Source organism: Protopterus annectens, chromosome 7.part0, assembly GCF_019279795.1.
Source record: "Protopterus annectens isolate FY-2018-M chromosome 7.part0, PAN1.0, whole genome shotgun sequence".
In the NCBI taxonomy this organism is placed as follows: Eukaryota; Metazoa; Chordata; order Ceratodontiformes; family Protopteridae; genus Protopterus; species Protopterus annectens.
The window spans coordinates 180,739,551-180,761,841 of NC_056739.1; positions in this window are offsets into that span (position 1 = coordinate 180,739,551).

Consider the following 22,291-nt stretch of genomic DNA (forward strand, 5'->3'; position numbering starts at 1 on the left):
CACATTCCCCACTGCATCACAGAATTTACCATTAATCCCAATTCCCCACTGCATCACAGACTTTACAATGTATCCACATTCACCACTGCATCAGAGAATTTACTGTGCATCCACAAACCCCACATTTTAAAACCCAAGTTCTAGAATCCAATTTTGTAAAGGAGTACAGCTTTCAGTGTTTGGTGGAAAACACCATTTTTCAATCATCACAGACTGGCAGTAGTGTCATGCAGTATTTTATTATGTATTGTGGTGCAGTCCTATGCTTAAAGATCATTATAACAAGTAATCTGTCATTTTACATGAGTGATTGTGATCTTGGAGTTAGTTATCTATTTAAACACAGTGCAGCCACCTACATGAGTATTATAAAGACCCCCCACCCAGAAAAATACTGCTTAAAATTTCACTTTGAAGTCAATAAAACTGCAATTACTGAACCAGAGCTGGTGAAACAAGATTCATTCATTTTTTTAACTCAAGTACCTGAATTAGTCTCAGGTAATTTCAAGTACAATGGCTTGAACATCATTAAGTGCACATGAATCAGGATTATTTTTTTTTTGTAAATGCAAGTAGCTGGAACTCTCCCCCAAATATCTATGCCACAATATACAATGCATATAATGTTCTCAATTACATGCAACCTGCACATGCCTGTGTGTGTGTGTGTGTGTGTGTGTGTGTGTGTGTGTGTGTGTGTGTGTGTGTGTGTGTGTGTGTGTGTGTGTGTGTGTCTTCACAGCTGGAGACCAGGATCATGCTGCTTTGGGGAACTCATTTCTGTTGGAATCCATGAGGAGGTTTATCAAGTGCTGCTGTCTCATCACCCCCCCCAGCAGAATATACACACACACACACACACACACACACACACACACACACACGCGCGCGCACACACACACACACACCAGAGACCAGTCAGCTGACATCTGTCACTTGGTGCCCATCTCTTGAATTGGATCACAAATGCAGGCCCACATATCAAACCTGGATTATAAGCAGTGCAGTTTGGGCTAAGCTAAAAATGACCAAAGTCAGCAGCCTTACAGGCATCTGATTCCTTTCCCTGAGAGATATTCAGTACCTCCAACAACTACTAATTTTGCCTGCCACTGCATTCAAATACTTCTTCAGCACTGCAGTGGAAATTATGATACATTTCTATAGTCTTCAATCCATATTGCAAACATATTTAATACAAAGTGACTCCAGTTCAACCACCACCACTCTTTCCTGCAAACAGGCTCTGTATATCTATGGTTGTCCACATTAGCAGTCTTTAAAAGAAAGAAAAAAATATAGGATTCACAGCTCTTAACTTTGATGCAACGGTTACACAATACAGAAAGGGTACAATGTTAAACATATCTGCTTACTCCAATCAGCTCATTAAAACTGTGATGTTATTTCGCCCATCTGTATCCTGCCCTATCTAAAGACTACAGGGACTTTAGGGGCTATTTTTCAGATTAATTTTACCCTTGCTTTGCTGTTGTGTACATGGCTGGATACTGAGGTGTGCATCTTATTAACAAACCCAAGGCTACGTTATGTCTGCCCACAACTGAACAATAACTGTGACTATTCATTAGAATATTGCTAAAATAGTATAAATCCACGTTTGCATTGAGTTACTGAAAAACTGTGTGAGCATTCACTGCCCCACGTGCTGTTATGTATAAGCACTCCTCTCTACCTCTTAGCACAAGAAATCTGGACAAAGCCAAAAATTATAGGGGACAAAGCCCAAAAATAGTGATAGATTTTAAATATTGCTCTTATAAACTTAGAAAGTTGTTAGAATAAAAGGTTTTGTGTTACCACACATTTTCTGAAAGATATATAATCTGAAACTCAAATGTGTGCCATTATTTAGTGAATTCAAACCCTGCTGATTTGCCAGAAAACCACAAATTTTATAAGGAAGAGACCAAAAGTACGAGTCAAAAATCTGGACAGTTGAGAGGTATGTGTATTACGCTATAGTGAATTAACTGTTTGATTCATCCAAGACAGTCTGTATTCACTTCTTGTGACTTTCTGTTTCCCTGAATTTCCTTCTGTAAACATAGCTTGAACAAACCAATGGTTCCCCCCACAGATAAATGCAATAGAATCAGTCAATAATTTCAGATTTTCTAAAGCTCAGTAAATGGATTAGTGCACAGTGCCTTTTTTTTCTAATCATATTCTTGTATTATACACATTCGTTGCTTTTCTAGTTGCAAGATGACTTTTTGGCAGTTTTTCCATCTGTTTGTATTTGCTTTTATTTTAGAACTTTACAGTTAAGTTGTTAGAAGACTCCCTTTTTGGGAGGACCCTGTCCATAAGAGTGAAAAGAGTTAGAAATGTTAAAATGAATAAGTATAGAAACATTAAAAATTAAGGTGCTGAAGGCTGTCTTACAGACAGTATGGGTCACAATAAGAGTATAAAACTGCATGGTTTCTTTTCTGTGTGAAGATTGTCATTTTAACAGATTTTGACAAACTATTAAAGTTGTTCATGACCCAAACCAACCTACTCATTCCAGCAGTGTTGTGCAGGTCTATAACTTAAAACTGGTATTTATTTCTTCAATGCTTATTCTGTACTTGGGTAAAATATATTTGCAGTATTTTACCCATATTTTATATGCCATAATTACATTTTCTTGAAGTTATCGACTGGTTTCTTTTACTCTGTGACTTCAAAGCTGGCAAGTAACAATTGTCACTGAGCATTTCTGAGTTACAAAAAAAAAAAAAACCTCTTTCTCAACCTTCTTACATAAATAAATAAATGCCTACGCTTGCTTTGCAAAGCATTTTATGTATACTGTCACTGTACATTTTAATAGGACAATTCAAAATATCTCAAGCATTTTATTATCACAGAATGAAATTAGGACATTTTATGAGGCATCACACAAGGCATGCTTCAACATGCCCAAGGAAAAATATTAGTTTAATGCTTAACAGCATCACTTTTCTCTTACTATCTGTGTCGCACTAGCCAGAAGTGATAATGAACTTATTTATTTAACCTTTGACCTTGTTCAGACATTAACAAGTAGGCTAGCCTCTTGATTTGTGGTGCCCAGTTGGATGGTGTCAGTACTGTATCCTAGAGATTATCAGTTGGCCATATAAATGCCATATGGTTTTCCACACTATTCTAATCAATAAATTACTACGCACAATTGCTTGTGAGACGCATTTTAGAGTCTGCTTTCAATAGCACACAGACAATATACTGGCACATCAGTTTTTTTTCTGCTGCATTTCCTTCAAAGGTTGCAGGTGAAAGTCCAGCTCCTGGGAAACTGAATATTTATATAGAGATGACATTACAGCTCCTTGTTCAGAAAAAGGTTCATATTTCCCTTTTGTTTCCATACTATTAGTAGCTGTTTCTTGCTGCAAAAATATTACACATTTCATATACACCATTTTACAGCTTCATTTAGTGTCCGTCTTGTCTTGTACAGTTTTAACCGAGTAAAAATTTGCAGTTTGTCAAAAGCCACTTTTCGTCAGAAACCTGAGCAGTACAACAAACACCACAATATTATGTCACATTTCAGTTACATTAAGTGCTGTAAACTGCTTATACTGCATAGGCCTGTATAAATTGTACAGGTCTATACAGTTGCCATACAAGGCAGTAACTAAGAACTTTATTGTTTATACTGTCAATATTTAGAGCACTGAAAGGTTCTTGGTTAATATTCACCTTTGACCTTTGGCTATGCTTGCTCTCAATTTAACTTTTGAATTACTTGAGGGTGACTATGAGTGGCACAGCTTACGTTAATTAGCTCAGTATTATCTTACTTTAGTTTAGTAAGAGTGTGTCTTGTTAACTGACAGTTACATCAGAAATCTCACATACTATAGTAACAATGCTTACCTTTGTCTATATTTAATGCATCATCAATTACTGGACTTAGTTTGTAGAAGCTTCTGCTACTTTATGTACACTTTTGGTATAAAGAATACTGCAATTTTGTAAGATAATTAACAGGTTATTTCTTACCGAGTGTCAGATGTACAGTTGTACTCATACTTTTCAGCTCTAGGATGCATGTCGTCGTGGGATATAAAACCTTGCTGCTTATATAATCCAAGCCATATTTCTGTTACCAAACAGGCACTGTATTATCTATCGCTGTGATGAAAAAAATATCTACATCACTGTTTTTTTTTTTAATCTGTAGCTTTAGCTACCAAATGTGCAGTCTGAATAGAGAAATAGCTTTTGCCCTGAGCTAGAGCTGGAAATAGTTTTAGATTCATTCATTTATTATCTATTCATTCCATTGTTTTGATTACCCACTTGATAGACTCCATAGCTTATCCTAGCAACCACTGGGTGCAACACATTAAAGCCTATTCTGTCAAGGCTGCTCTTCTGTTTTTATAGAATTTACACACATGCAAAGTACTGCGTACCTGTACCTAATTTGGAAAATGCCAGCTCAAACAGTCCATATTTTGGGGAGGTAGAATACACTACACTAGAAGGGCATGCAAGTTCTGTACAGAAAGTTCCCCAGTCAAGCACTGAACCCCAATAACTCTTGGTGTGAGGCAGCAGACTGTTTGCAATATCATCCTGCCTACCAGTCACTACGGTTATAACATTAACAGATAAAAGTCTTATTCTGTGCAACTACAGCAAAACAAGGGTTATGACTGGGCCTAATGTTCTGCAACTGAGACCGGAAAACAGCAGGAAAGAAAGTGATTTACAGCTTTAAAAGACACAATACACTTGGCACTGACAAAACACATCAAAACACATGCTCATGCACACGCGCACGTGCACACACACGCGCGCGCGCACACACACATACACACACGCACACACGCGCGCACACACACCCACGCACGCACGCATGCACGCACACACACACAGCAGGCAGAAGTTAAGAATGCCTCTGATGGACTAGCAGTATTAATAGCTGTTAACCTACTTTTTTTGTGAGGCAGAAATAAGTATCGTACACCTTTTAAAGCCATTTTTGTTTCTTGCTGCTGTTCCCTGCAGCTGCTGTTTATTCTCTAGAACAAGACTAGAATATAAGAGCTCTAAAAATTGCAAAACAAAACTTGTCATGCATTTCTTTTGATATCAGAGAGGTGTATGCCATGCTGTCTCTTCCCCCGAATCAACTTACACTATACACTATATGACAGCTACAGCTCAAATTCAACTTAATCAAAGCCTTGTATTCACATTTTTACAAATGCAGAATATGGTACATTATTGTCCACTGTATTTTGTCACATTACAGGTTAATAGGTAAGTACCAGGCTAGCTGTTCTTGTGGGCCATTTTAAGCCTATCCAATTTCCTTTTCTTTTGTGTCCAAATTTAACCTATCCAATTTGCCTAGAGACTGGTGTTACCCATCCCATTGTCAATAATTATACATTATTCCTAATGAGAATGACTGGGATGGTACCATAGATAATATGAGGGGACACATGCATGGATAAAGCATTTAAGAGCTGCCTCAGTCTGTTAGAAGTACAGTGGGCAATCCTGTGTTAAATTTTCTGTTTTCCATCCATACATCCATGTTGCACTTGAATAGGAACAGAACGTGGTACATAAATAATCCAATAATCAAATAATAAAAATGACCGGGTAACCCAAAACTCACTCTGAACCTTTATTGCCAAAATAAAAAGTACAGTTTAGCACTTTCATCATATAATGACATCATCAGAACCATTGAATAATATTCACTACACAAATAGCGAATAAAACACTTAAGTGCACATAGCCTCTTCAATTTTTGTCAGATAATAAACAAAAAAAACAAGAAAAATAACAGTCATGTATCTTAAAAAACATCCAATAAAAATCAAAAAGAAGAACTCCATGCCTATCAAATAATTACATAAATACATGCCCACAAATGGTATCCAATGAACTGCTAAAACTCCAAGGTCCAATCCTATGCTGCAAAAAGAGAATTTGACCAATTAAACAACATCAATAATTATACTCCAGAAAAAATTTCTTAAACTCTTGTGGGCTCTATTTTTTAATTCACTGATGTGTTTTTTTCAGTCACTGGATAAAACTTCACATCCTACTTCTTCCAGCACACAAAAGTTAAACCAAACAAAAGTTAGCGCACATTAACGCATGTCTAGCTAATACGCTTTTGCTGTCTTTTTTCTCAGTATTGCAAACATGTTGGTATATTCTTTTATTTAATGTACTGTTGGTTTTCCCAACATAGAAAACAGTACATGATCCACACCATACTATGTAAACATTAGTTAGATATGCGTTAACATACAGCAACTTTGTTAGGTTAACTTTTGTGTGTTGGAACAAGTGGGATGTGAAGTTTTATCCAGTGACCAAAATATAAAATTAATGAAGATAAAACAAAGGCTATAGCTGTTTATAGTGACATGATAAAATGATGAGTTTAGGAGTAGGAGTTAAAAAGGATTTTATTATGGCAGCTAAGGATATGTGGGAAGGCACTAAACAAAAGATAATACAAAAACTGAGAAACTGGAAGCTTTGTCTGTGGATAGCACAATAGTCTCTTTAGTTTTTTTTTTATATATATGTCAGGCATATTTTTATCAACCAGAGACATCGTGGATAGTAACTAAGAGTTGAAGGATTTTGTCTGGGAGGGAAAGAAGGCAGCAGTCAAGTAGCATAAGTTGACTCTTCCAAAAAAATCAAGATGGTTTAGGATAACCTGACATAAAGGAACACTTTAGTGCTACACATTTAAGGCTCGTATACACAAAACAAGCAGAAAAGCTGCATTCAAAGTGGAAAGAGATGATGATGACGCAAGGGGGAATATCAAGAAATAAGGAAAGCATGGGATTGTGGATGCAAATCCGTGAGGAGGATAACAGTTAATCAAAATATTATATTCATAAAGTAGCAGAAGGTATTCTAAGAAGTAAGCTAACACAGGAATGAAGTGAGAAAATTCTGCCAATAGGGATGACTGCAATTCGGGGTGCAGAGAATAGGCAAGAGAGGGGGCTGGAATTTCCTGGAGAAACTAGCAAAGGAACCAAGGTATTGAGAACAAATTTGGAGTGGGAAAGATAGAATGGGAAGAGGCCATGTGCTTCTACAATTTATCTGGTCTTTCTCCTTTCTGCTGAGTTGGCAAGATCATAACAGACTTCAAACACATTTAAAATGTTAGCAGCACAAAACAGTGACAGTTGTAATTTTTCATATTTCAGTAATTACTCTGAGTTGTGTTTAAATAAAGTCACTGAACTCATTCCTTTGAGTGATTGTAAATTTCCTGTGGTTAGATTTATTGACATGCCCTCCTTCATGTTTTCATTTTTGTGTATGTAGCTGCTATTGAAGAATCAAAGTTAATTTAGAGGATTAAGGAGCTGTTATTGAGCTGTTTCCTTTGGTCCAGTGGTGCACGGTTTGATTCCTTCAGTTTCCATTGCCTAACTGTGTGACTGTGAGCAATTCAGTTAAGCAGACACTGCTCCTAGACTGAGTCTGAAAAACGTCCATGGTGGTCAGCGGTCTACATAAGAGAGCACACACATAAATAAATAAATAAATAAATAAATAAATAGTAAGCATACAAAAGAATACAACATTATGTCAGATACATAAGACAATACAATAACAAGTATGAAGCATCACTGAGAATGTAATTAATGAGCACAGCAATAACATTCTGTCTTTGGGTCTAGATCATTTAATCAAAATACATATGCGTTGAATATGTATTCATCATATACTAATCAGTGAAATTAATTTCAGTGAACCCTGGACCTTTTCCCAGGGTTAGGAAGCATTTGGCCATCACCACAACTTTTCCCTTTTTCCTACTGCAATGCAATCTTGGAGTTGGTATATATAGTTGGGGGGCTGATTTAGTGTGGTGTCTGTTCTGGAGTGCTGGTGGGCAAGTGGTTCATAACCCTGGTAAAAAGTCCAGGTTTCACTGAAATGAGTTTTGCTGATTGGAGTTTGATGAATATGAATTCAACAAATACGTATTTTGATTAAGTGATAAAGACCCTCTGTCTTCCCCAGTGGTGTGGGAGGAGAGGTCAGTGTAAAAAATAGGATCACGTAATCAACTGTCTTCAAAATGCCATACATTTCTTAACAAAACCTGTGGCATTTGAATATTAAATGTGCTTAAAATCCCTCAACTATAATTGGATGGTGGCTTTTAATAATGGAAAGAGTTTATGACAATATTTAAGTACATTGCCACTATAAAAGCATTTTTTCAGCAGTACTGTTTTACACAATATTCAGTCATAGCTTTCATTTGTTTACTCATAAAATTACCACACATGTGACCACAAAGGCATGGATAATAAATCAGTTATACACACACATAAAAAAAAAAGTAATCTCCGTGGTATCCCTGAAGTCTCAAACAACCCACTAAACAAGTATAGTGGGTCCAAAAACAAAGCAGTTCGAGCTGGTCCTGCCCTATTTAGTAGCTGTCATAATAATATAACCCTTGTGTACTTTAAATAAAATTTATAATGATGTGGTACCTCTTATTTAACCAGATTATTAAGTAGATTATTTAGTCGGTGATTTTACCCAAGACAATGTACTACATGGCTGGAAATATATCTACCTTAATTCATTTGGCAGTCAAAAAATATATATAAATACATACATATACAATTTGCATGTAAACAAAATTGTAAAAATCATATTCTATTTTCATAAACTATTGTTAACAAAGGTTATTTTCGTCCTTCTAGACTTCTTCAGGTCTGTCTACAAGAACCCTAAAAACTGTCTATAAAAATATTATTGTATAATTAGTATTGTTGTTACACATCGTTTTGAATAAAGTGGAAAAAAGAGAACAAGAAAAAGACAAAATAATAAGAGAAGTATGATGATGGAAAACAAAATATACACTTAAATTACAACTGATTTAACATGGTATTTAAAACCAAATGGTAGAATAAAATAAAATACAATTAGTCATGTAAACAATGTGGCAATTTTCTAAGTTCCAGTGCACTTTTAATTGAACAGGAGTAGTTTAGTCCAGGCTTTCTAAAAGAGTTCAGCTTTAATTGCCGCATGAGTTCATGTTTCTCCAGAATATTCGGGATGTCTCCTTCAAGATCACCCATGACTATGTGATCCAGGATCTGGAACTTAAAACCTGTGTGTCTTTTATAAAGAGAAAGGTGTTTGGCTGGTGCATTATATTTATATCCAGAGCGGATTTCTGACAGATGACATGAAATCCTTTGCTTGAGTTTATTTACAGTCTTGCCCACATAGAATGCATCACATTCATTGCACTGTGCCCTGTAAATTACTTTTGTAGTGTTACAGTCACCCCCTGCACTGGTCTTAAATGATTTTCTTTAAATAAGGGCAATAAAAACTATCACCTTGCTGTATAAATATACAAATGTACAACTAGCTTCACATCTTTTATTGTTTCTCTCATATGGTCTAGGTTTAAATTCAACAAAACTTCTAATGTTCCTGGCATTCCTACAAACAAAGGATGGGGCTTCACCTAAGATATTAATCAGAAAAGGGTTTCTTCTGACAATGGCCCAGTTTTCTTCAATAACATTTTTGATACTGTGATAATTCAAAGTGTATGTCAGGATGCAACTATTTTTGCATTTGTTATTCTCTGTGGAATTTCTTAACATTCTCCTACTGGGGAGGTTACACTGTTTTGTTATACACACACATACATATACACACATACACTTATCTGTCACTAAGTATACTGGTAAAAGTAGTTAACAGTAGAAGTTATAGGCAACTAAATATGCAGAACAGCTAACAGTTGCATTGTTTCCACATTTATAGATGCAGCTATTATCAGCACACAAAAATCCACTAGGATGCCAAAGGATAGATGGTGTTTTTCAACAAACAACCTGAATACCACTATTTCTGTTTGTTGTACTATACTATACTTACTTGACTTGGCAAAATGTATAAAAAGGAAGATGCCATACAGGTTATCATTTTAGATGATTTATTCTGACTGTCTGTATTTATTAAACAATTTCAATTAATCATATTAAGTACTACAGACCTGTGGATCTCTCTGAAAATGTCACAGCTTATCACTGTGTGTAGGTTCTAAATGATTTTTTATTAGGGAAAAGTATTAAGAAGTGTAGTCTGTATCAGCTTCTAACATGTGCAACTCATTTCCCCCCACAAGAAGGATGAGGTTGGTCTTACACATGGCTAGCAGTCAACATTAACATTTCACTAGACTGCCTCTTCTCCCCTTTGAGAAACACAAGGCGGGGGAATGCACATGTAGGGAAGATGGGCCTCTGATATTACTGCTGCTGCAGTAATGTGATCATGTGAATGATAAGTACCTAGCTTTGGACACTTGTACGGACAGAGACTGCCTGTTTTTTCCCAATGTAGAGCTCATGTTAGACCAAAATCTTGAGTAACTGCAAAACCTACTTTGGTTCAATAAGAGGTATTACATCCCCATCTGTCTTCCAGTATCTGTGTCTTCTGTTCTTTCCAGGTAAGAATTGTGTTAAGGCTACCAAATGAAATCCCTTTCCAATGTATACATAAATCCCTCTCTACTACTGCCTTGCATTGGATGTGATCATATATGCACTGGGCAGAAAATCAAAGTTGGAATGGCCAGCATTGTTAAGTGCACAGCATATACTCTGTGTCTACACGAAGTGCAGCATAACTGAAAGATGCTTAACTTCATTCGGTATCTGGGTGATGAAGGTACAGTCTAGAAGTACAGTGTTGGGTGGCTGTAACACTTTGATCCATAGCTCTCAAATTCTTGGCTGAAGCAGGGAGAAAGACAAAAAAAATAAATGGAGGGGCAACAAAGGTCTCAAATGATATCACTCTAATTCACTTAAAACTATATCAGAAGAAAATGTCATGAGATTTTGAATCATCATGTATTTTGAAATTTCAATCGATGGCATTACTGTCTGTAATCCTCAGTGTTTTTAATGCAACATCAGGGACAGTTGAGAGGTATGCTTTGATCTTTTATTTTGTCTCTGTTATTTTGTGGTGAGAGGAAGTTATTCACCCATTAATTATCCAAAACATTCATTCATTTCATGCATGATTGCAGAAAAAAAACAGATTTGAACTTCAGGAATTTCCTTCCTCGGGCTTTGTGCTGATATTTTGTGACAGTAGTGAACTACTGAGGAAGTTACTAGAAGTCTGGGCATTTTCTAGTTGATACGCTGAGGATTTATCCATTTACCTTCTACAAACCCAGTCAGTTCTTGATCTAGTAGGACACTGTATGGCAGAATGCATTTATACTGTAGCAGTGTTTCATTTTCTTTCTACAAGTAGAAAACAAGCATCTCTGTGGCAAGTATATGTTTATTTCGAATTACGCCTTCGCTGAAGGTTGGGCGTCGGGCTGGCAACTCAGCACCCTAAAAATCTACTGCCAATCATTAGCAGACTGGAGTTCCGCTGTGGCAACCCCTAACCGGGAAAAGCCGAAAAAAGACAAACAACAACAACATAACAGAAAGCTGTCTTTTTATGGCTGCTCAAACACAAGAAGAGCAGGAAACACTCCAGAGAATTACAACTTAGGAAAGCACAGATCATGTACAGGTGAACTACTTTTGATCAGGAAAATGTCCAGTGTGGTACAAAACATTGCTTAAAGGTACAGATACCAACCCCTAGAGAAGCACAGTTAGAAGTGTTTTGTCTAGTTAGTATCCCCATTAAAAAAAGATATATATATATATATATATATATATATATATATATATATACATATATACATATATATATATATATATATATATATATATATATATACACACACACACACACACACACACACACACACACACACACACACACACACACACACACATACTGTACACATATACACACGCATACATACATATAATATCAGCTTGTATTTTTGGGCTGTATGTTTTCACATTTTAATCAGTGAATTAATAACAGTTTTAAAACAGTCAAAAGTGTTACAACTTAGTTGAAAAAATATAACTTACTGCTAGAACCAACAGCTGTGACTTCCTAAGATCAGAGAAAAATAAAGTCATAATACACAGGCCAGAGAGATAGCTGTTTTTATTCTACGTCTGGTATACATCATCAGCTAATATGTTTCAGCACTGAAGCAAATGAGTTGAAAGGTGAGAAACTATTCATATCCGCAGTGCACTCCCTGCAGCAGTATATAATGATATGCACCATACATGCTGACAGGCCAGTAAAGCTAGAGAAATTCTACTCTAAAGCATCCCATTTATCAGTGTGGATATGTGTACCTTGTTGTTCCTACAAATACATATGAATGACACTTGGCCACAGGAATTCAACCCATGGCATGGTTATTATTACAGTGCAATTTCTGGTTCTATACCCAAGGAAAGTTCAGACACATTCCATGCTACCTGTATATTTATGATATTTTTTTAATTTGTGCATTTCCTTCATTCCCTGACATCTATCAATTCTTCCCTTGAATGGGACTATTATGCAAGCAGCCATCCAGATTTTTTTAAGGTCCCTAGCTCTGTCTTACCCCATGACTTCCTTTACTAAATTGGGGATAACAGTGAACCCATTTGGTGTATTATTGCTTTCATCCATACGTCATCATGACTGAAGTGCAATCCACTGCTGTGTCAACTTTGTATGAGGGATTCTCTTACCCATTTTCCGAAGTCACCCCCCCACACACACACACACACACACACACACACACACACACACATCAGACTCCTGCAATGAGTGGGTCACTAAATAATTCCAGATTGGCTTGGTCATCAACACTGGGCTAGATGTCATATGTTTTGGACAGTACCACTGACTTATCCAGGCCCACTGTCCAGCAGAAAGTCCAGTACTTCTTATAGACAGCTGGTTCTGCATACAGTCTTTGTCACACTCTTCAGCAGAATTAAGAATGTAAGCAACTGCCTCACAGTATAATTAGCATAGAGTATATGACTGTGTACAGCACACTGTTCTTCAGTTAAAGAGCAGATAAAGCTCTGAACTTACATTTATATACCAAGCAACAAAAGGCATGCAATTCCTTTATTCCTACCTGCATTCATAACAAGAGGAAATTGAGACACTGTCCTTATATTCCTCCCCAACTGCAATGATGGAGACAGCTTCTTGACAGGATCCCACCAAAATGTGGTGGTATTCAACAAAACTAACCACATCCTGTTCACTGTCATTCAGCCAGAGAAATTTAGTTTGCCAGGCTGTGAAGAAACAGGTAAAGAACACCCATTATTTGCTGTGCTGCTAATTACTTTGTTACCTATCCACAGATATTGATATTGCTTAGGGTTACTATAGCCTTGCTGGATAAAGTTCATGTTTCAGCTTTTATAATGACAAAACTGAAATGAAAGCTGTTTGTAGCATTTAACATTTTTTACTACAGAAAAAAATGTTATCTCAAATTCAACTGCATTACACTCCAAGAGGCAAGAAAAAAACATGCTTAAACTACAAATGAATTCTATGGACAGAGAGAAATAAAAGTTTAGTGGTTACTACAACAGAAAAATAAATTACCAGTGTACTACTTTTACTGCTAAGCAATGAAACATGGGGCTAGATTCCAAAGGAGTTGGTTTCAGAGTAAGTCTACCTTAATTCTGAAAGGCCTTCCCTCAGTGTAAGTTTCTTACTTCAGTGTAAAGCCTATCTATAAACAGGCATAATACAGGGACCAGATTCTAAAACACCTGCTCTCAGCGTAATTTACATAAACAGGAAATCTTTTGGAAAAGGAGTCTTGAATATTTGAACAATATACAAGTATCCTTTCTCCCAACCAAAGATTAAAAAAAAAAATCACAAACCAAATCATCACAGAAAAAAAAAGTTACAACTAAGACCTTAAAATGACTATCAATGGAAAAAAATAATCAAAAATCAATAAATTATTAAAACACAAAATTAGCACTTGCATAAATCAAAGTATATACTTGTGTGCATGCAAACATACACATATAAGTTTCCTGTGGTTCATTAACATTATATTAATAAATTGTAAATCTACTGTCATTAATGCCAAATTATCCATACATAAAAACATACTAAAATTAAAATCAAGTTGTTTGTGCACTGTATGGATAAAACTTACACAGGTGTGTATGCACATTTTACATTTTATTTTAAAGTATGAAATTCCACAACTACTACTGCAAACAAAATCAAACCTCAACAAAAACGAGAAAGAAAATGAAAACATCTGCTTCTTCATGCATCATAAATTATCTGATACTACACTAAAAGTGGATGTAAATGTAACAGAAGACAGCCCTGAAGAAATAAGAAATAAAGCCTCTCTACAAGCAAACATAGCCCAAAGACCCAACTATCTAAAAAAAAAAAAAAAAGATGAAAACAAGCAAGATGTTGCATACAGGAATCACAAATGTATTTTAATCCAATATAATAAGATTTGGCATATTCATCTAATATACATTAGACTTCATCAGAATCAAATGTTAACTACACCAGCAAACATTTAAATTCCAAAACCTAAAACACGTGGCTGGCCCACATGACAAAGTTTAAAGACACAGCACCAATAAAAATATATAATAGCATAAAAATAAAAAAAATATATATAAATATATCTGTTAGAAAACTAATACATCAATATCATACAGCTACGCTTACATTATAATTAAAGGATGTCTGCCTTTTTCTTTATCAGGCAACTAATGTTAGCCTCATTGTTTAAACTTCAAAAAAATACACTTTGTGGAAACCGGTACCAGCAAAATAAAAAAAAAAAACATCCAAATCAAACCAAAATGGTACTGTGAGGGTGCAGCAGAGATAGCCATAAAAAACTCTTTTGCATCAAAATGAAAAAGTCTTTATTCAAGTAAAACATGAAATGACACACTAAATACTTAACTTTATCGCCACATTTTTCGTCTGTATCAGCCATACTTCTTCAGATGAGTTACCTGCCTCCCTCCCCCCCTTTTATTTATAGTATACTTAATAGAATAATGGCCATTAAAAACACCTGACTTAAAAAGTAATTAAATTAAAAAGAAAACATTTAACCCTTTCATAGCCAAAAATGTCAAACACAAGTAAATGTTCAAACCTATTGGTTACAAACCATCTATACCTAAACCATCTAATATTCATTTCTACAGTTATTTCTGCTGCACCCTCACAGTACCCTTTTGGTATCATTGTTTAAACTTGGTACATCATACAAGTAATATTTAATTTGCCACCAAAGTTCTCTGCATTCCAAATGATATTCTCAATAATAACCAGACAAGAGAACTGTGGTAATGTTCTCCAGGACTAAAAAAAAAAAAAAAATGTAACAAAACCTATACAATTCATGCTGTGTGTAGCTGGACCATTTTTAGCAACTCTAATGGCATAATTATATTCATACATACATTCCCTTAAGAAATGTTCTGTTTTGCCTATATAGAAAGACAGGATGCTACATATACTAAAGCCTTAATTCCACAGAAAACTCTAAGGAGGGAAATTATTTTGTTAATCACCTTGAAAAACCTGTCTACAGTAATCAGGATTAATGTAAGCGCACTGACCACATTTTGTCAAGAACACCTTAGAAAAATTCTTGTCATCCAAATCTGGATGTTCAAGATTCTTCTTTTTTTTTTACAACCATTCCTGAAAGTATAACTGGATCCAACACCCACAATTTCTCTAATATTCTCAAAGTGTATAAGAGTTCCCCAATGTTTTTCAAAAACTTTTTGATAATACTCATCTCAGAGTTCTATATTACAAAAACATTGTTACTAAAAAGGTCGTTGGTCAGCTTCTATAATACAAGATTGAATGCTTAGGTGATTGAACACAAACATCAGACTTGTAATATTGAACCCAAAAATGTTGAACGGCACATGAAAACTTATTGGTTGGCCACAGGAAAAAAAATAATAACTTTACACCCAAACTAAGTGGGGGTCTGTGCCCCCCACACTCCCTCTAACTACATATACCAAGTATGAGACCGCTCCACAGTAGAAAAAAACGGCAAAATGTGGTGAACGGCCAAGGGAAATCTTTCCCTGAGATAAATCAGCCATTCACTGTTTTTTGGTTTTGATATTACAAGTCCGATGTTTAGGTGTTCAATCACCTAAGCAATCGATCTTGTAATATAGACCCCGTTGGTCATACTAGTATGAGTTTTAACCAGATCTTTTAAAATTATGGTGAACTTAGTGTCCCACACCACAAAAAATTCACTTATATTGTCGTTTAAAATATCCTCTGCGTAACCACTTTCATGAAACATGACAGATAGATGACACCTCTCTTAAGAAAATATTGTTGTCAGAAACTAGCCAGGAGAGTCTGACCATCTGCCACTAAACTATCACCAGTTTTTGCTTGAAAGGGTGACAACTTTGGAAACATAGATAACTGTTAGAAAATGTACTTTTTCAAAAACATTTGAAGAAATACAATCAAATTCTGAAATTTTAGAAATGGCCATGTCTAAAAAAACTATGCACTTAGAAGAAAATTTATAAATTAATTAAAAAAAAAATTATAGTGCAATTCAATATCATCATAAATTCCAACAGTTCTTCTTTTGATACCTCAACGATTTTATTTATTTATTTATTTTATTTTACATTTGTTTACCAGGATATTCAGACTGGATACATGTCCATTTTCAGTGGAGGCCCGAGGAGAAAATCTCCAAAAAGACATTCAAAAAACTGTTACATTTTTACAGTTTAAAACACAAAATAAAACACAAATAAAAGGATTTTTACACAGATGTAAATAACCACAAAAACAGATACACAAATTATTACATTTTTACTCAGATGGAAAATTCTAGACAGTGATTTTAAGAATGATAGGGTATCGAATGCCTAGTAGGCTAACCTGGTAGTAGATCCAAGGAGATCATAGGATTTATAAGTTAAGAAACAATAAAGTGTAGGCAGACATCCTCCATGTCCACACGAGTGATGTTTAGAATTAGTCTGGATTAGGACAAGGACATAGCCATCATTTTTTAAAGTACTGAATCGGACTTTTCTTGAATTGAGGTAGAGAGAGTTCATGTGTAAGATTAGCTAGAAAAGAATTCCAAGTTTTGCCAACAGATTTAGCAAATAGAGATTTACCGGCTGTGTTGTTGGATTTGAGAGTTTGAAGTAGTAGTTTTTCAGATGAATGAAGTGTGCCAAGGTTACTGTTGGGGGTGATGAGGTTTTAAAGTATGGGTGTATTATCTGGTTGGTACAGGATCTTGTGTGCAACTATTAGTTGGTTAACCTGAAGTAGGTTAGGCAGTTCAAGCCATCCTAGTAGATTTAGGTTACGACAGTGATGAGTTTTGTAGGCTGCATCGGTAGCAAATCTAGTAATGTGATTGTAGCTGCTAGAAAGTTTATTAAGGTCAGTTTTGCTGAGGTTTGTAAATAGAGGGTAAGCATAGAGGAGGGTGGAGAGTAGATGTGTACGAGCAATTACAGTTCTGGCTAATGGCGTTAGGAAGGGATTCATCCTATATAGTGAGCCAAGTTTTTTTATTAACTGTTTTAATAGTTTTATTGATATGCAGATCAAACTTAAGGTTATTATCTATTATAATTCTTAGCAGTTTGGTTGAGGATTCTGGAGAAATAATGGTGTCATTGTTGGATTTTAATGTAAAGATTATAGGGGCAGACCTGTGAGTGGGGGTGAAAAGCAGCAGTTTGGTTTTATTAGGATTTAACATGAGACGATGGTTAAGGAGCCAATTTTCAACTGTGTTAAAAGTATTTTGGGATAGAATCTGCAACTCTGTAGATGAAGTGTTGGAACATACTAAACTAGAGTCATCCGCATATTGAATGCATGTTGCATTTGGGATGACCTTATACAAATCATTGATGAAAATGGAAAATAATAGTGGACCTAGTATGGAGCCTTGGGGTACTTCGAGGGTGATGGGTAAAAGGGTGGATAATTTGCTCTGCCATATGACAGCCTGTTGTCTACCACTGAGATATGATTGGAACCATTGGATGGCCTGGTCCTTTAGGGAGATTGATTTCAAAGTGTTTATAAGTATTTGGTGGTTTACCATATCAAAGACTTTTGAAAGACCGAGAAAGATAGCAGAGGAAAATTTATTATTGTTTCAGTGTTGGTTAATGGCATAAGAGAAGGAGAGGATGGCTGAGATTGTACTATGGAATGACACATTTATTTGGTGTAACAGATCTTAAATAGGTGTCAAAAGAAGAATAGCCACACTAGACCACTCCCACTATTATTCAAAGAAGAAATATAAAAATGAACAAACTCAACAGTTCTCACACAAAACAAAGCAAAGGGAAAAGTAAAAAAAGTATGGCTAAACACCAAGCTCCACTTTGCAATACACATAGCATTAGGAGCAAGCAAAGTTCTTAACTAAAACATTCAGCAAACATGCAAAATAATGAAACAGAACATACAGATCCAAATAGGACTACTATATGTGTCCTAGACACAGACATTAAAAGACCACTATCTTGCAGTTAGGGACCCAGTTGTCTTCTAGCTAACAGCTAAGGGTAAGTGGTAAGGTGGGAGTGTTAGGGTTCAGGTAGTGCTTTCTAGTTCAATAGGGTCAGGTGATGGGTGAGCTAAACAATTAATTAGGATTAGACTAAGGCATTTGCCATTCAGAGAAAATGGCAGTGAGAAAGTGTGACGCAAATTACTAGCACACACACACACACGCAAAGAAGATACTTATTTAAACAACAAAATGACCAACAATGACCAATAAAAAGCTATAAAGATACATATCAAACAGAACACCTGACAGCATCGTGTATGGCAAAGGGAATATGGGAACCTCTCATGTGATTTGTAATCCCAATTAGGAGCAAGCAAAATTCTTAACTAAAGCATTCAGCAAAATAATGAAACAGAAGATACAGATACAAATAGGACTACTATATGTGTCCCAGACCCAGGCATTAAAAGACCACTATCTTGCTGTTAAGGACCCAATTGTCTTCTAGCTTACACAGCTGGCTAGCTGGCCACTGACACTCACACTCACACTTGAAACGCATTTTTGAACAAGATGTAGCAGGCATACAGAAACAATGGAGTTGCCACCTCTCACCTTAAGATAGCAGTCAGTTTAAGCAAGGCAAATCTGGAAGCTACACAGAGTAAGTGACTGGGAGCATAGATGAGGGTAAAGAAGTGGATTCATGTTTTGCAGCAACTTTAGGTGTTTGAGTGTTTGAGTAGGAGGGAGATTAAAATTATGGATTAATTGGGAATTTCAGGTTTAGATAGCAGAAATGCAGTTTTAAGGTTAGGGAATGATTGGGGAATTTAGGTTTAGAGAATGGGAAATACATTTTAGTTTTAGAGAATTGAAGGAAAATTTAGGGTTAGAAAGTAGGAGTGGAGTTTCAGCATTAGGGAGTGATTGGAGACTTTAGCTTTGTGGAGAGTGGATGCTTAGGACTGTAAGTGAACAAGGACTTGTACCCTCATTTGCTCTTCCTACCCCTTCTACTCATTAACTGCAAGTCCTTCCTTATTAACCATTATACTATCTACCTCTAGAATAACTTGATTGTACTAGCATGCTATGTTATGCCTGTATTCTGCACTGCTAAATTTACTGTGATAACCTGTAATATGTACTGTAAATAGGATTTATTTGTTTGTTTTATGTTTCCATAGTTGTTATTGTGTTAATTTCATTGTCCTATCTAGGAGCTTATCTTCCCGGGCCTCTACTGAAAATGGACATGTATCCAGTTAGACTAGCCTGGTCAACAAATGTAAAATAAAATAATTAAACTTTAGGGTTAAGGGTAAGTGATCAGGTGGGAGTGTTAGGGTTCAGGTAGGGCTTTCTAGTTCAATAGGGTCAGGTGATGGGTGAGCTAAACAATTAATTAGGATTAGATTAAGGCACTTGCCATTTAGAGAAAATGGCAGTGAGAACGTGTGACGCAAATTACTAGCACACAAACACACGCAAAGAAGATACTTATTTAAACAACAAAATGACCAACAATGACTAATAAAAAGCTATAAAGATACATATCAAACAGAACACCTGACAGCATGATGTATGTCAAAGGGAATATAGGAACCTCTCATGTGATTTGGCCAAATTACCCTTAAGTAATATAAGAGAGACCTTGGATCTCTCTCTCTAGAAAACAGACAGGCCTAATACAACTAAATTAAAATCCACAGAAACAAACATAAAATGTTTTTTTTTTCAAAAATAATAAAAAAAGAAGAAGATATATACAAAAGATTTAAACAGAAAACATTATAAACAATTTCAAGAAGATGAAACTTGCCAACCACTGAACTCTGCAACTCAAACCAGATGTCACTACTGCTGATCCTGTGGCTTGTAATAATATGCCATAAACACTGCAGCTGGAAGATTGGATTTTTATGTTGTTGTTTACTACACCTAAACAAGATTTAATGTACATGCCATGCTTTAAGTTTTATTTGGAGAAGTTGGAGAAGACAGAAAATGTGAATTTTGTTTTAATTTTCTACTTTTTTTCTTTTTCTCTGACCTTGGAGTTATATTTATTGACATTTACAGTGTAGTACAGATTCCCACATCAGGGCACAGAATGACTTAGCCTGCTGTAATAATATGTGCTATATAATATACTGTGGGTATTAAATTACATTTGTTTTTAGTTATGATTATTTGCATCTCAAGAAAGTAGCAGGTAACTGATGGTAGCAACCTCCAAACAAGACAAAAAAGTGACCAAGCCATGAAAGCATTTAATTTACTACTGCTGAAGAGTGGCTTAAATAAGGTCAAATCGACTAGATTAAAAAAAAATGTTATGCTTGAAGCATGATGCCACACCACAGCATTCCCATTTTATGAATACTTGTGATGTAAAGTCAGCATCCAGCATCAAGCATAACCCTCTTACCAACTGAAAGAATCATACTACAATGATAATGATGGAACAATATAGGCATATAGCAGAACTTTAAAAAACAAAACAACTTCAATGAAATGTATACAGTTATTTTACAGTATTGGTACACCATAGTGGAATGCCGGTAACTTGCAAATTAGCCAAAGAAAAGGCTTTAATTTGGCCATTCAGGCTGCGCCTTCATGATCAAACAACTGCCCCCACTAGTATAAGCTATGAATTATCCCTACAATCAAGGTGAAGCTCGCTTGTATTCAGCCCTCATTACTGATCAGTTTGCTTTTATACAATATGTACTGCTATTTCAAATCACTAATTTTACTTCATTTTTTATTAGTTATTAACCCAGTATGTAGACTGGACCACAAAGTTTCCAGTTCACAAAGTACCTTTCTGTAAGCTTGTACAGTTTGGTCAGAAGAGTACACTGAAGTAAATATGGGGGTGATGATCATATATGTCTGAACTGCTATATGGGTTATGAATACTTATAGCTCATTTAATGGGCATGCACTTTTTAAACCTTAAAGCATTGAAAACCTTGGGAATATACTAGTCAAAAGAGCAACAATCCAAAGGTTGTAATATGCAGCAAACTATTTTTAATGAGGGGCCAGCCCGCCGGAGACCCTTTACATATGAGCAAGTCCCCCCACCCAAAGTGTGTGGTTGTGGGTTAGGGTGTGTGTGTGTGTGTGTGTGTGTGTGTGTGTGTGTGTGTGTGTGTGTGTGTGTGTGTGTGTGTATTTTTTTTCAGAAAACCATTTTCTAAAATATAGCTTGAAATTAATGTTCATTATTTCTGAATAGCAACAACACAACTATTGTAAATATGAAAATTGTTCAGCACACATTGATTTTTACCAGTGATACAAGGGTTTCCAGTTTTTCCTAAGTAGTTTACTCCTACCCTTTTATAAAGATCTGTACTCCGGTTGTTTTATCTCTGTTACTATGGAATGAGGTTTAAAAGAAGGTAGGACTTAAATGAGCTATGTAATGTTTGGCTGAAAATTGGGTAGACTATAAGTAATTTATATTGTTTGCAACTGGGAGTGTGTCAGTATGGTTTGTGCTGTAAAATGCTTGTAACTAGGATTGTGTCGGTGTGGTTTGTTTTCATTTACATAAACGTATGATTGTTTATGTTGTAAGTGAGGATTTAATAAAGATGTTGGCTTGTTTAAAAAAAGGGGCAGGAATTGAATAATTTATGTAATGTTGCTTAGGTTATATGATATATAACAATATATGTGAAGTACAATGTTTCTTAGTGTTAATTTAATACAGTT